The sequence below is a fragment of the Ascidiella aspersa genome, chromosome 5, assembly GCF_963924565.1.
Source record: "Ascidiella aspersa chromosome 5, kaAscAspe10.2, whole genome shotgun sequence".
Classification (NCBI taxonomy): domain Eukaryota; kingdom Metazoa; phylum Chordata; class Ascidiacea; order Phlebobranchia; family Ascidiidae; genus Ascidiella; species Ascidiella aspersa.
In genome coordinates, this window is record NC_139451.1 from 7283964 (window position 1) to 7300129 (window position 16166).

General features: G+C 32.6%; 1 pseudogene; it reads right to left on the reverse strand.

The window, feature by feature from the left end:
* Window positions 1-2207: 2207 nt before the first annotated feature.
* Window positions 2208-4387, reverse strand: LOC146141668 (uncharacterized; annotated as a pseudogene).
* Between the last annotated feature and the right edge of the window lie 11779 nt (window positions 4388-16166).

Genomic DNA, 16166 nt, shown 5'->3' on the forward strand with positions numbered 1-16166 from the left:
TTAACTTCTGTTGTAAGAATTACATTAAAATATTAATGTAAACAATATTTTAGCAAACTTAATTTGTAAAGGGAATTAGATTTGAATATCGACGAAAATGGTGCACAGGAGAAAAAGGTTTGTAACCACTGCACTAAGCTGTATAAAAAATTACATTTTCCTTAAAAGTGTTATACAAACAATAAATTTACCATTTAGTCTTTCCTCTTGAGTAGTTGCCTTTTGTTGTGACGCACAACTATCATCCATTTCTGATTTAAAATAACTCTAAATTAGCAATTTAACATTAGAAAATAACATGAAAAATCTTTAATTCAGAGTGCAAAAACATTCAACCTAATTTAAATATCAAGAAAACCAACATGGAAAAATTGATGCAGGAGTGAAAGGCCAAATTGGCACACAGTACACTTCTAGCAGACAGATCTGTTGTATTCGTGTTATTTCAATGCCATACCAATGCATAATTTTGGATAAAAGGTACAGCGGTCTGAGATCTGGTTCTAAATTGAATTATTACTCTGGGGTTTCCACATATTTTTATGAAATAAATTTACAGGTAGAGACATGAAAAAATAAAAGATAAGAGTGCAAATGCCGATGGTCAACACAATTAAAAATAGTTTTTTTTACTGTCAAAGTTATTCAAGTTAAATGGGTGCATAGGGGCATCGCTAAATGCCTATTTTAATTTGGTATCGGACAAGTACCACCAATACTATGATTTGGCATAGAATATTGGTTCCAATCCTTCATTATCATACATCTTATTTTATGGTACCCAATTCTTAAAAAAGTCAACCTATCATGGTTAAGAAAAATTGTAAAAACTTAAATTTTATATTTCTACTGACCATTATTTTCATCTTCTGGTATTTCTTTTTGTTTGTCAAATTAAGCAAAAGATTATTGATTTATATAAATATAAACACACCTTAAAATTCTATAACACAATGTAAATATTTTTTTATAGAAGTGTTTATCAAAACATTTTCAACCAAATTTGTTATTGATAAAATTCATGTTACAACACAGGCAAAAACATAAAGCTGCAAAACTATTAATACCTTCTAGAAAACTAATTGGACTTTCTTAAACGCCTACTTGGGACTTCATCATCACTTTCTAAATTTGACGTCTCTATAGCCTTAGTGCACAATTTTTGAGCTTTTTCAAAGCTATCTGTGGAAAAAAGTAATATTATTGAAATCTGAGGTTACACAGCAATATGATAATGGTTGTACGCCCTTTTCAAATGAATGGACTAGTTTCAAAAATTACAGAAAGGGTCTAAAATGCACACTTGAGATAGTTACCCACAGTTTTATAAACCACTAAACTCAAATTTATTATTTGACAACATGTATTTAAAATGAACAAATGCTGAACTAATAACTTTCACACCACGGCCAGGCATCCATGATACATCAAACATACAAACTAACAATTTACCTGCAAACTTAAAAATTCGAACATTGAACAACTTCCAATTAGGTCTGGTGTTTCCAATCGTTTTGCTTTTTGCCTAGGAGAGCTGTTTGGCCAGTAGGATTTAATCTAAAATGTTTGCATAATTTAAAATCCGCTAATATAGATATTTGGGTGTAAAACTGTACTAAAAAGTATATAAATTATTCTACACAAATCTTATGGTGTCAAAATCATGCGACATCTCCGTCAACTACCAAAAAATTTACATGTGTATGTGATTTAACAGTTATCTAAACAGAAAAAAACCTGCTCATTTCTTTGCACAATCCAAGTTGATGGCACAATGTCTACGCTTCCTTCTTCAATAAACTCACAACCGTAAAAGGGCAGCTCCATTTTCAAGTTAATTTTACCTGGTATTGATTAAAGGTTGCACATTAATGTGAGTAAGATTAATTCATGGTTAACTATAATGTTATTGATTTATAGGTATACTAAAACACAAGCACTGATATTTAAGGAACGTACAGTTTTGTTATTAGGGCTTGAATGATTATTACACAAGTGGCCCTCACAACTTACAGCAGACTAACATTAACAACATAACATAACAATAAAAATACAATTATAAATTTTAATATTATACGCAAGAAGTTAATTACATAGTATGCTTGAATATCTAATTGTAAAACATTATTTTATAAAGTTATTAAAAGTTTCATGACACATTGTGTAAATGGGTACACTATGCTCAAATCTGTAATGTAGCTTGATAATAAATTGCACAGCCAAAAAGGTAAAGTTGATCGCCATCTTATTGATTATTAAGACGTTTCGATACAAGCTTGTATCATCTTCAGTTAATGTGACTGAGAAGCAATTGACGAGGGTAAAAGAACATAGAGCCAATGAGAAATCAGAGGTCTACAGCCATCTTCTGCAACATTCCGATCATAAGGTTGATTTTTGCAAACCAAAAGTTCTCTGATGATGTCGATCTACTCAACCTTTTTGGCTTTGCAATTTATTATCATGCTACATTGTGTAAAGTTTAAGAACAATATGCTTTTGTCACAAAAATAGAATGGTTTATCTAAGCTTCGTCATGAAGTATGGCTAAAAAATATATTTTTTTGTTGTTCTTAAAACAAATAGCTTTGCACTTTAAGACATCTGAAGGAAAATATTCAATATAAGTGTTACAAAAATAACCACAGTAAGCACCTATCACAGAAGAGTCACATGGATAAGTGAAGATTGACTGCAAATTAGTATACACCCTGCACTTACAATGTTGAACTTTATCAGAATTATATATATCGATTATTTCAACACAACGGTTATTTGAACTAGTGGTTATAATAAATGTATTGTCAGGATAAAACTGAGACAAACAGTTTAACTTGGAAACGTTAGGAATAGTAAAGATTTTTTTCTTCTTTCATTCGTTTTATGACTTGAATAAGTGGACTCTTTCCTGAACGAACCAACTTTTTTAGCTTCTGCATATAATTTTCAAATTTAAAAGCACTGCACATTTCCAAAGATTTAAACATTTTCCAAAGATTTTCCTGGCTTCCACTGCTAAGTGGGTCAAAAACTATGTACATTGTATACATAGAATTCATCACCATAAATTGAAGAACATTTCGAAACAAAATTAACTAAAAGCTTGTGTGCAAAGTGACAATGTGTTTTGCAAAGCTTTTCAGACAGAAGAATCATAATGGACACATTAAGCATCAAAAAATGACCATATACCAGTTTTGGCAAAATGTTTTTTAGGACAATTTTTCCACTGTATAGCAAAAATTGCCTCAACTCTGTGGCTTTCCAACGATCAATGTCCCACAAAGTACGTGGCTTGCGTGCAAAACATCTAGGTATAAATGGTTTCATGGATATCAATCGAGCCGAAATTTCATTTACATGATTAGCACTTATTTTGACGCCCTTTGGTCCTCTCATCCATGTTGTGATTAGCTTTTTAACAACACCCAAGTCAATTGGAAACGTGTTTATCATGTCTATAGGTAAATTTAAAAAAGTATGATGATGCTCTTGATTGCTCTTTTCCCTAAACGATTTATCAGTTCGTAGGGGTAATGATGTGACTTGTGGAAACACAAGTCTGCCTATCCATTCACCTTTCTGAGCACACTTGTCACAACCATAATAACCAGAAAAACTTTTCGTACATTTAACCATACAGCGTGCTGGTGCATCACATACGACACTGTGCAAAACAACCCCAATATGACACTTACTAACAGTGATACCATTTGTAATGAGTAATTTTAAATCATCTATAGTTTCCAATAAAAAGTCCAGATTAGTAGGTTTAGAAGAACCATAGGCAATAGCAATTGGAAAAACGGTTGCTTTACCTATATTTACAAGCAAACCAAGTATTGGCCAGAAACACTTGTTTGAACTTTTAAAAATAGGTAACCCATCTATGTTTAAAGACAGTTCAACTACATTCAGGCAACTTGATTGTAGATCAACATGCTGCTTAATCACTTCTGTTAATTGAAAATCAAGTCCAAAATAAAAGTATTCCATTCCAGACCTATGCACAACATTTATCTCTTTTGGTGTAGTCATCAGGGTCCGACAAGTCTGTGGCAGTATTTCTAGGCCATGCTTTGACAACAGTTTTAATAGAGAATCTACCGCATTTTGCTTTACTTGAAATTTATTAACCCAATCAATCAAATCACATGTTACTTTACAGTCATTATTCTCTGCATCAGAAGATGCGGAAGAATCAGATAATTCCCGTGTTTTGTATTCTGGTGACCATAAAAATGACTGATTGTCTAATGCTTCAGTATTGGAATTCAGCAAGGTTGTAGCACATCTTGAAGTATTGAATTTAGAATATAAACTTGTCGAATCAACTACATTAGAAGTACAATGCCTTTTATTGGGAGATAAAACTATACTGGGTTCATTTTCTTCACTGGAACTACTGTAAAGGACACTTTTTGAAAAATGTTTTGAATTTCAAGATCTTTTTGCTCTCATCCAGTGACGCCTAGGCAGTTCTATCCATGCTATTTTACAGAAATTATAAACAACAAAACTATGCAAAATTCTAAAAAAAAATATTAAAGATATTCATGGACTTAAAGATTATTCTAAGCCGCTGTTCTAGAACCCTGCCACAATTAAGAGCAATGCACAATATTTGGACTAGGCCCTAGGTCAGTGGTTCTTAACCAAGGTTCGATCAAACCCTTGGGATAAGTTTGGGCAATTTAACCTAAATGCGAGTTTATAATTTGATTATACTCAGTTTCAGCTGCTAGGAGGAAGAAACGAATACTGAGCAAAAATTTGGGGTTCTACGAACGCTTGCACAATAACATAGGTGTTCGACAGGTTACCAAAGGTTAAGAACGACTGCCCTAGGGTGTCAGTCGGTTTAAGGGTGGGTCAAGTATTATACCCTAACCTAAACACTAACCCGCATCCTAATTCAAATTTTGTGCGCTGTGGTAGGAAGGATACTAGACCAGCGCCTTATTCGAATATTGATAACAGACACCTTTAAAAAAAAGTACAGGTGTCAGTCTGGGTGTAACTATACAATAAACTGCGTATTACAAAAAGACATATTAAATCGTTTTAAACTTGTTAAAAGGCTTTTAAATAAATAACGGATGTTGGGTAAAGTATTTACCCAGCTTACAAAGCTAAATTTTGACCTAACATGTAAATTGCGACGTCTTTTGTGAAGTCAAAAAATAATCTTTGTCGCAACTTTACAGCAGCAAAGAGCCTTGTGCGTTCTGTATATTTTTTTTATCAATAAGAAGGTTTAGCTCGACTATGATTGGGAAGCATTTTCCACCAAGAACTCGTTTGGATAAGTTTGATATAACTGGTGGTTTGCTTGTTGAGTCTTGTCGGGAGTAAAGAACCATTCTTATTCTGTGATTAAGGAATTCAAGAGTAAACCAATGCTCGTTTATAAAATATTTTATAAAAAGCATCCATATCACTGTTCCCTCAAACAAATCATGGGCAATGCACGGTGGGAGCCCCGGGTTGCACACATGAAAGTGGTGGTTGAGCTCATTAAAACGAAAATTTCACACCCATGTAAACACTAGTATGTATTCGTCAAGACTGTGTCAGCAGCCACGAGGCGCTTTTATTGTCACAACGGTTCGACCAATTATTTAATTTCGCTAAAAAATATATTTGCTATAAATTATACTGGGAACATAAGTTAGCTAGGCACTCTCGAGTCATAGACTACACGTAGGCTGAACTTAAAACCAATGGTTTGTATTGCGACATAAGAGTTTGTGGTGCGGCTCAAAGACGACAATTGAGAGTTGCTGTAAACCTTACTTAAATAATGTGCAAACCTCTGACCCTTTCGCTAACTATACACAAAACCTATAACGTTTGATTTCATTCATTATAAAAGATTTCTAAAATTTTAACAGTTTCTTTGATCTGACCCTTTCGCTAACTATACACAAAACCTATAACGTTTGATTTGATTCATTATAAAAGATTTCTAAAATTTTAACAGTTTCTTTGATATATTCGGAATAGATGGAGATTAGTTCTTGCATAAGTCCGTTATGCGTTGTTAAAATTTCTGGTTTAGACATATTTACTGTTTGACCCGTAAATAATGTTTTTACGTCATTAGAGTTTGAAAGAAATAATGAATTGTCATCAGCATATTGTTGAAGACGGATATTTATATTACTAAAAGTAATGCCGCTGAGTTGTTTTGCATTGTTCATATTTCTTGCCAGGGTTTTCCCAATGAGGAAGAACAGAAGCATACTCAAGGAGCAACCCTGACGGACTCCTCGCTTGATATGAATTGGAGAAGTGTACCATTTATTAAAAGTTTGCTTTCTATATTTTTTTTATTTTTTCTAAAATTGTAAACATTAAATTGTGGTCAACCATATCAAAAGCTTTCTTAAAGTCAGGTAGAACTATCGCTAATGGAGTATGTTTTTCTCCGGGCCACATTTTTGGGTTAAAGAAATCTCATTTGTTAATAATTTAGTTAGCCGAAACATTATAATTTTAAGAATTTTATAGTCGGTGTTCAATAGAGATATTGGTGTCTCCAAACATGTGTTGTCACCTTTTTTAGAAATGAGTTTTGTTATCGCTAATCGTATTGAGGAAGTCATTTGATGTTGTAAGTAAATATTATTATAAAGTTCGTGCAAGGGGTATTTATCGCATTCCAGAGTCCGAGATAAAATTCTGCACCCAGGCGTGGATCCTGTATTGATTAATTTAAGTGATTGATGGATTTCGCCATTCATTTTCGTCAATTGATGTTTTATCTATACGCCAAAAAAAATTTTGTTGTTTTTGTTTATTTATTTTGTTATAAGTTCCCCATAAGTTATGATAAAAGTTATAAATTTCATTTTTTATGCCGTTTTGGTTTCGCGTTTGAGTAAATAAATTCCAGTTTTTGAGTTATGTTGGTTTTCGATTTTATAAAAATTTTTATCAGGTGTTTCGTGATCCAGGTTGTCTTTAATTTTTGCTCTGAGTTTTGCGCCCAAAAGACGATTCTGTTCAAATTGGTCAAGTTTTTCTATGGTGTCTAAATATTCTATGTTGAATTCTAAATTATTATAGTCAATGTTTTCCATAATTGTATCTAGTTTTTGTTGCAGTTTTGTTTCTAAGTATCTATTTTTACGGTTAAGTTTTTGCGCAAATTATTTGACTCCCATTTTATTTTACGTTTTAGATTTTTCCAGGTTTCGCTAATATTATTATTATAAAAAACAATTCTATTACATTTTTAATACGAAGTATTTAATCTTTATGACTCGTTATCTAATTTTAAAATTATAAATGGAGATTGCGAGTGATCAGAAAAAGTTACTGGGTTATGGCTATAATTAATTAACTTGGGTTTTAAATTATCGGATATATATATTCTATCAATACGAGAGGCGGCGTTACGTTGAATATCTGTGAAAATTTTTTTAGTAGGTTCAAAGTATCGATACGCATCTATTAAATTATGATAATTTTTAGTTTTTGTAATTCTACTTTATTTGGTTTAGGTTGGTACGCGTTTGGATTGGAACTATCAACGAAGAATCCAGAAAGTTGAAATCACCGATTATAATCATTTATGTGTATTTGTTATCTTTAATATATGTATTTATTAGTTGTAAGTGTTGTGTTCGCAATTGTAAATGATGATCCTGATTTAAGGTAAACATTGATTAACACTATTTTACTGTTTTCGTCATTTTTGTCATTAAGAGTAATTGCTTGTATGCGGTTAGGTTCTATTATAAAACGTGTTATATTCCAGTGAATTTCTAACGTTGAATGTATGAAGGTTATTAATCCAGATCTTTCGTATGTACCCACTAGAATATTTGTTTTTAAATTATAGATTTTGGTTGAATTAATTTTATGTGTTTCTTGTAAAGTTAGAATTTTTGGTCTGTATTTATTAATTAAAAGTTTTCAAGAACTATAAATTTGTTTTCCATCCCATTAATATTGAGGCTGTGGATCGAAAGGATCATGGCACATTGTAAGGGGATTTTAGAAACAAATAAGGGAAATTGATATTATTAAATAGGGTCAAAATCTAAGGGGAGAAAACGGATTAAATTTTATTCTTTTTCTGGTAATCGAGAGAGAGACTCTTTTTCCTATTCGCAGGAGTAGGGTTCCGAGCCAGAAGGTTCTGGTTTGGTGGTGGTGTGTGGGGTTGTCTGCTTTACTTGATCACGAAAAATATGTACTTTTTCTATCTGTGGCTGATGTTTTAGATGGAAGGGCTGGACTTTGTGAGTCTGATTTACGTGTTCGTTTGGATGTTGATGGTTGTGTGAGGTTGATTGCCGGCGGGTCATTCCATGTCAATTCACCAGGCCATGTAACCCATGGTTTCAGATTCTTGAATTTTTTTATTGAATTTGGTAGAGCATTCCTTCCTAAGAAAAATGATCTACTTTTTTCCCTCAGATTATTTCTATATCGGGAGATATGGCCTTATTTGTAAGGTCACTTTTGTGTTCATTGAAGCGTAACTGAAAACGTAAAATGTGAAGGCGTGTTGGTTTCTTGCATTTTCCCAGTGATGGATGGAGTTTCTGCAAAATTTCTTGTTTATCCAATTGTTCTCATTGTTTATTATTATCTATTGTTTACATCGTAGTTTACGAAATCATTCAAGCGGAACTATACTTTAGTTAGCTTTTATTGGAAACCCTTAATATTTCGATTTTTTTGCAAATTACCTTGTTTGAAAGATATTTGTACATTTCATTTATAAGAAAAAAATTGGAATGTACTTTTTTGTTTAAACGTTTTTAGGATGTTTTTTCACCACTAAGATTTTCTAGTGTGCTGTAAGACAGGGATAAATATATGATCTAGTAAAAAGTTTTGATTTTTTATTTGGTTAAACTTGTTTATACATGGAAAACCTTGTAATTGAGTGCAAATAGTAACTTTTAGTATACAGAACAGTATTAATACCACAGTCACTTTTAGTTGCAGAATTTATTGAGTTATTGATTAGCAAACTAATGTTATTGATTCCTCATTCATACATTTCAAAACCACAATCAAAATATCTCGATCTGAAAAGGAAAATCTAAAAAACAAATCAGTAATAATGATGCATTTCAGTTGAAACTGTTCTTTTTATATCCAAGATGAAGCAAAAGGTTGCCATTGGACATACCACTCTTGTACAATTCATCCAGTAGTTATGATATGGAACATGATTTTCCCTTGGTATATGTAATTCAAAAAAATTGAAGAAGAAATACTGCCAAATATTACCACTCTACAATATATTACTAATGGTTGTGCTGTGCTGCACAATACAAAAACTGTAAAATCTTTTACAATCTGTGCAAACATAAAGATGATTTTTGCATCGATGCTTAATGATCTTTTTGGCAACAAGTCATGGAAAAGAAGTATGTGATGGAATTGGGGGTACAGTAAATAGATTGACATCCAAAGCAAGTTTGCAAAGACCTGTAAACAACCAAATTACAACTCTAGAGGAAATGTTTCATTACAGTCAAACTAACACATTGCTGGAATTAAGTTTATATTTCTAAAATCTAATGAAATATTCAAGAAAGGGCAAATTTAAAACAACGGTTTTCTGAAGATTCTGCAGTTCAAGGAACTTAAAGCTTGCATAAATTCATTCCTTTTTCACAAACATGCCTTACGACCAAGATAACCAGTGAAGATGACGGTCAGTGTTTTGGCAAAAAAAGATCTTACAAACATACACCCTGGTTTCTAGGCAGCCATTATTTATCATAATTCATTGTATTTGGCTGGAGGTTAGCTTTGATCAAGAAGATGTGTTAGTTGATTTCATGCACCCAAAAGGCCAAAGAGGGTATTTTTATTGGCCAGAGTATAAAAATATTTATTGGGTACCATTTGACCACATTCTATCTGTGATTCAGCACTTGGACCATGTCTCAATGACCCCCAAAATACAAATGCAAATTTTATAATTAAATGTTGGAACACTAAATTTATATAAAACTATGTGTAAAAATCTTTTTCCATGAGTATTTTATTTTTACTTCTTTTCTTTTGCTGTGGCATTCTTTACTTAGTTTTATGTAGTAAACATGTATGGCTTGATATTGTAAATAAATGAACCAAAACTTAGCAACATAAACAAAAAATGGGTATGATTTTTAATTCCTCAATTGAAAAAATATACAAAAAAGTACATTTTTATTTTTGCATATTATGTTTAATAAAACTGCATCTTTCAAATGATATACTTTAAGGCAAAATTGAAATTAAGGTTTTAGAGAAAAAAATGTTTAAAATTTCCGTTCCGCATGAATGATTTCTTCAACTGGGTGATTAAAAGTGGGTCTCAAACAATGCGAAAACATAAACTTTGACATTGTTTGTTATTCGCAAGTTCAAAAGAAAGGATTCCTATTGTTGAAAATCGTTGTAAGAAATTTAAAACTCTCTTAAAAACACAATAGTAGTGATGCTAAAAAGACTAACTGTTTTTGCTATAGTTTTTGCAACAAAAAAACAACAAAATATATACCTTCAGTTAAATGATCATATCTCAAAAAGTACTTGGTGGGTTGGTTACATTTTTCGATTTTTCTGGTGAATTGACATGGAATGACCCCGGCATGTTTTCAAATGCTTCTAGTAAATTGATAGTAGAATCGGCTCTGAGTCATCATCAGAAAGCTCCGTTAACACGCCACCGAGAAACAGGTTCTCCGACGACGCAATGGGAATATGGATGGTGGTCTCGATGTAAAACCAGAGGGGCCCGGTAGATTTTCGGATGATAGGTTAATTTTATCTGAGGGAGGGGGGGTCAACGAGGGAGCCACTTGGCTCACTTTGGGGGGAATTTTAAATTCGGGGGCGGAAATTTGTTCCAGGGAGGAAAAGTGGATTTTCATGATTTAATATTTAACACATATAACTAACTGCACGAAGTTTAAATGGGAACGTCTAACTTACTATAAGACTTAAAGTAGAACGTCTACTTACTATAAGACTTAAAGTGTTTTTTATACTCTTTGTTTGTGTTAGCATGGTTATAATTATAACTACGTAAAAGTAAACTGCGGGTGAAAAATAAGAAAGGGTGAAAATAAGTTTGCCCAGCTTCAAATTCTTATAGCTGTAGCCGCTTGGAATTTGAGAAAAAAATACTAACCGGATAGTACCGATTCACATTTCTGCAAATAATCATAAGCTGGTTACCTGGAAGACAATGTTTTATTTTGGTAGGCTAATCCTTCTAATCACCTATACTTTTGCAGATAAGTTTAATTTGAATATTTGAATATTTGGGAGATTTAGTCTTTTAATAGTAGTCCAGTATATATGTTAGATTCTGCAAAATGCCAAAGCAAATGCTCGAGAGCGACTTTTACCAATTCGCTAATTAAAAAAACAGCTAATGTGGTTGGGTCCACAAGAAGTATGACAAATTAACGGTTATTTCCGACTATACATATTTGGTTGAATGTGGTTTCAGTGCCATTACCGATATTTTCCAAAATAGAGGAACACTTGAGACATTTGCAAACGCGGAGATTTTTGGGCAAAACTGACCTGCTTTTCTCCTCAATATTCATAGTTTTTTTTAACATGTAGCTCGTGGTTCACATTTACAATCAATAACACTTTGTAAATACGTTATATAAATGCATTTTTATATTGTTTTTTAATTGTACCCTACTTTTGTAATGTTCAGTTATCTCTGAGATAAACCTTAAAAACACGCCTAACACGGCATATCCATTTACTGTGAAATTTTGGCAACATTCATTTGGTGATTTTTGTCGGGGAGGAATACGAAAAAAACTTGAGAACCAGTGGTCTATAGCTTCAATAATATGTTCGATTTGATGTTGTTGGTCAGAAGGTTGGTCAGAATGTTGTTCGGACGAATGCCGTCGGATGGTTGAATGTTGTTCAGATAGTTGTTCGCCTAAAGGCGAAAAGTTTTTTTCATAATCCTTAATGGTTTGTAATGTGGGGCATTTTTTTGATCGAGGCTCCGAGGAGCCGCAGTGTCTACAGTTGTGCTTCTGCGTTCACCCGGCCGAAGGACTTGAATGGTGAAATTGTCTATTTTGATCTCGTGTTCGATATTGTATTGTCTAAATTAATACCTGATAAGTATAAATTAACAAAACCATTCCGGAAAGCCGGCAAATTTTTATGACAACAGAAATATATGTTTTCGACAGATCCCCATTGCAAGTAGTTGTTTTGCCAAATACCATTTGAGCAATGATTTTGGCCATAAATAAACATCCACTATCCTTAAATACGAAACAGAACCATATGCTTCCACAGAAGCATCTGAAAAATGCTGCAATTGAGCTTTGACCACCTTATTAAAGTCAGGTGGTTTGTAGCATCTTGGAATGCTAAACATTTTCAGCAAGCGAAGCTGTTGTAACCATTTAAGCCACTTCTTCTTTATCCAATCAGGAACTGGATCGTCCCAACATAATTTCAGTGTGCATAAATTTTGAAGTAGCACTTTAACAGGTTGTACAACAGCAGCACCGAAACCTAAAGGGTCATATATTGAATTTGCAATGGATAGAATTCCTCGGCGAGTGACAGGTTTCTCTTTAACTTTGTGTCTTTCTCCTATGTTCAACGCGAGTTTTTGGTAACTTTACAGACAAATAGCGTCCTATGCAGTGTGGCTCTCTCCAACGAAAGTTTAACAAACGTAGTCTAATATTTATATATTTTTGCGCGCTTCCGTCTTTAAAATATGAACGAAATAACTGACCGTTTTCTAAACTCTTAAATAGACCGATTTGCAATATTGCCGTTGTAGCGCAGGTAACACATTTTAAGTTTTTTTGTGGGTAATTTTTACGTATTTAAGTTACGCCCCACAAGGAGGAGGTCGTGACTTTTTAATTGACATCCTGTAAGTGTCACAAAATCAATGACACCTGGCACCGATTTGATGACACCCTGTCACCAATTCCGTGACACCTGTCACCGTTTCCGTGACACTTGTCACCAAGTCACCACCCCCTGTCACTTATTTTTTAATCTGGAAAAGGTTTGCTATGGTCAAAGCGCACTTTTATTAGGTTAAAAACATTTTGAATTGTTGATTTTCGGCTGGAAACTTAACAACATAACTCTCATAAACTCTGTATGTTATTTGAATTGGCTGTTACGATATGGTTAAGTTTATTGGTAATTTCGAACACTTATTTTAAGTAGTTGTCATTTGCACCAAAATGATTGCTACTTGTCACACATTACTGCCCCGAAATAAACAGAACATTAGACATGTCCTAAGAAGTTACATCAAACAGTGTATGTAACTGTTTTTGCAGTTGACATTCAACAAATCGTTTTATTATATTTTATTACAAAGCAACGGATGCCAAAAAAGGTTGAGACAGTCGCACAACGAAATAAATACGGACTAGTTTTGGCCACACATTGAGGTTTTTACTGCTACACACATGTAAACAAAAAAAGGTTAGCATTGCACGCAATCCGAATAAAAAATGAAAAGTGAAATAGAAATCGAAAGAAAAACAAAACTAGAGAACAATCAAGTATCCTGTGGATAACAAGTTGTTGTACATCACCATGGTTTTGCAGCAATCTCTTTTATTTTTGTTTCATCAAGATCCATGCAGACTGCATGAAACCATTTGCCGCAAGAATCGCAGGAAACCTTTAACAAATATTTTTAGGATTTAATCTAACTGTTTTTGTTTGTCTTTGAAGATAAAATACTCGTTACAAAAAACATCAGTATTTTAAAAAACTTACCCAATGTATTACACGAAATATTAAGGGTGTCTAAAGAAATAATAGTGTCTTTTATAAATGTTATAATCTTGCTTTAAGTTTATTTAAGACATACCGGATGCATGCAAGATTTGTTTGGCAAAATGATACCTTAAAGATTTCATTTGTTCATCATTTGCGCCAAACTTATTAATTTCGTTAAAATCATTTAAGCATTCAGCAATCTGGCATTAAAAGTGTACGATATTTGTAGTTTTTTTTAGATTATATGCAAAAAAGGGGTGAGATTTATTTGTGCTGAAATGTGTGATCAAATAATACCTTTAGAACAAAAACGCCACAGCTGTGGGAGTCCCTTTGCAAGGGGTGCATTACGCTTCCAATTATGGTTTTGCAGAGACAAATCTTGTGATTTTTTTCTTAAACTTACAAGTTTAACTTTTATTATAAACTAATAAAAAATGGTTTTAACATACTTTAAAGCTGTTTAAAGTTAACTGGTATAACCCTTAAAAATATTAGGAAAAGTACTTTTAACAATTTATTTTCTTAAAATATTACTTACTTGAACAACGCAACAACATCAATGGAGGGTTTGACTCCACCCACATGGATCAATTAGATATATCCTGTGAGTTTTCATATGCACAACCTTGTAAAAATACACTTATATTAACTTTGAATCTAACAATTTTTTATTGGTAGAATAATTTTGACCAATTGGCTCGTACAGTTGTATTGTTTATTAACTTCTGTATAAATCAGCTTTTATTTAACTTCTATAACTCAGAGCTTTTTAACAAATGTATTTAAAACATAATGCCAACTGAAAGCACATGAATTGTCTACAAATAAATTTATATTTACATACAAATACTCACAAACAAATTCCAATGATTCTGGTTTTTGTTAAAATAACAAATGTCTTACGTTTCTGAACGACACTCTTTTCTTGGCTTCATCATTTTTCTGAAATATGGCATTAACAACAAAACAACAGTCCATGACCAAAACTGTATCGCTCTTCGACATTGCTCTTAGTCCATAGTCAAGAACCTGATCAAATAGTTAGTTTACCACTTTCATAAATGGATGAAAATAATATGACTAACGTACTGATGAAGAGACCCAATTGTTTGGTGCCAATGAGCAGAACTCTGAGTGTCGTAGAATGCAAGAGTGGTTAGATTTTACCTTGTTTGCCAAAGTTGCGGCACATTAGGTAAGTTTGAACAAGATAAATTTTTTGAGGTTTAAACCTTTTTTACCTTTTGCACAACTTCAGATTTTTCTGTCTCGGTATTTTTTAGTCCTGTCGTCTTACATTGTAGCTTAGACTCCGAAACAATTTCCTCTTCGAATACTGTAAAAATAAAGATTTGTTTATCATTGACCTAAATGTAAAATACTTTTTACCTGCAGGTTATGGCGTAATGCATAACAAAAAAGTTATAGGCAATAAATGGAAATTAGTTTTCAAGGTGTTTTAAAACACTAAAAATAAAATTTTAAAACTATTTTGTTGACTTTTGGCAGTATTTTATTGTTTTGAAAAACACAAAGGAGGTAATCAGAATCTATTTATTTAAAAAAGTTCGTTAACAATTACCCTGAAAATGTAATCAGTTTATATACACAGGCAGTTTTACTTAAAAAACAAACAACTTGTAACTTACATTTTCTTTTTAAACATAAATCAGCCGATGAAACTGAACTTTCTGCAGTAAAAAAATATTTAAACATGTTTCCCAGAATACCTTTTAAATAAATTCTAAAATACCATTTCGTTAGGCGACTTTTCGTTTTGGTTGGGTAGCATTTTCTTTTCTTTTAAAATTACTCTTTTGTCTGAAACCCAAAAAAAAAAATAACTTGTCTAATTTCATACCTCTAAAGAATGCATTTAATACATTTTTACGCATACCTTTAGGTATGGGAATGGCTTGTTCGAATACTTAAAATCTGGAAAATGTTTTTTGAACCGACTCAAGAACATGAAGTTTACTTGATCCATGCCACAAAAGGAATATCTGCAAACAATTAAGAAATATAAATTAACATGGTTTTAACGAAACATGTATAAACAATACACACCTATCTTTAGCCATTTAAGCCTTTTTTTATATAGTCCCTTGCACTTTCTCGTCTTACAGACACACACCCCATGAATGCAGCGGAAATTTGCAAGCAATTAAAACTTGAATTGTTGTTAAAATCTTTCTCTTTAGATAAGCATTTTACTTAACTTACCGCCACATTTTTTGATACTTCGAAAGGCCTTAGGAAAATGGTCTTTGAAAATGACAAGTTCCGCAATGTCATTTATCAAGTCATCATGCTACCTTTCGTAGCCAGGCCAAATTGTTTTGAAATATTTTGAAGTGTCTTGTTGTCTATAACACCATATTATTGTCATTAAT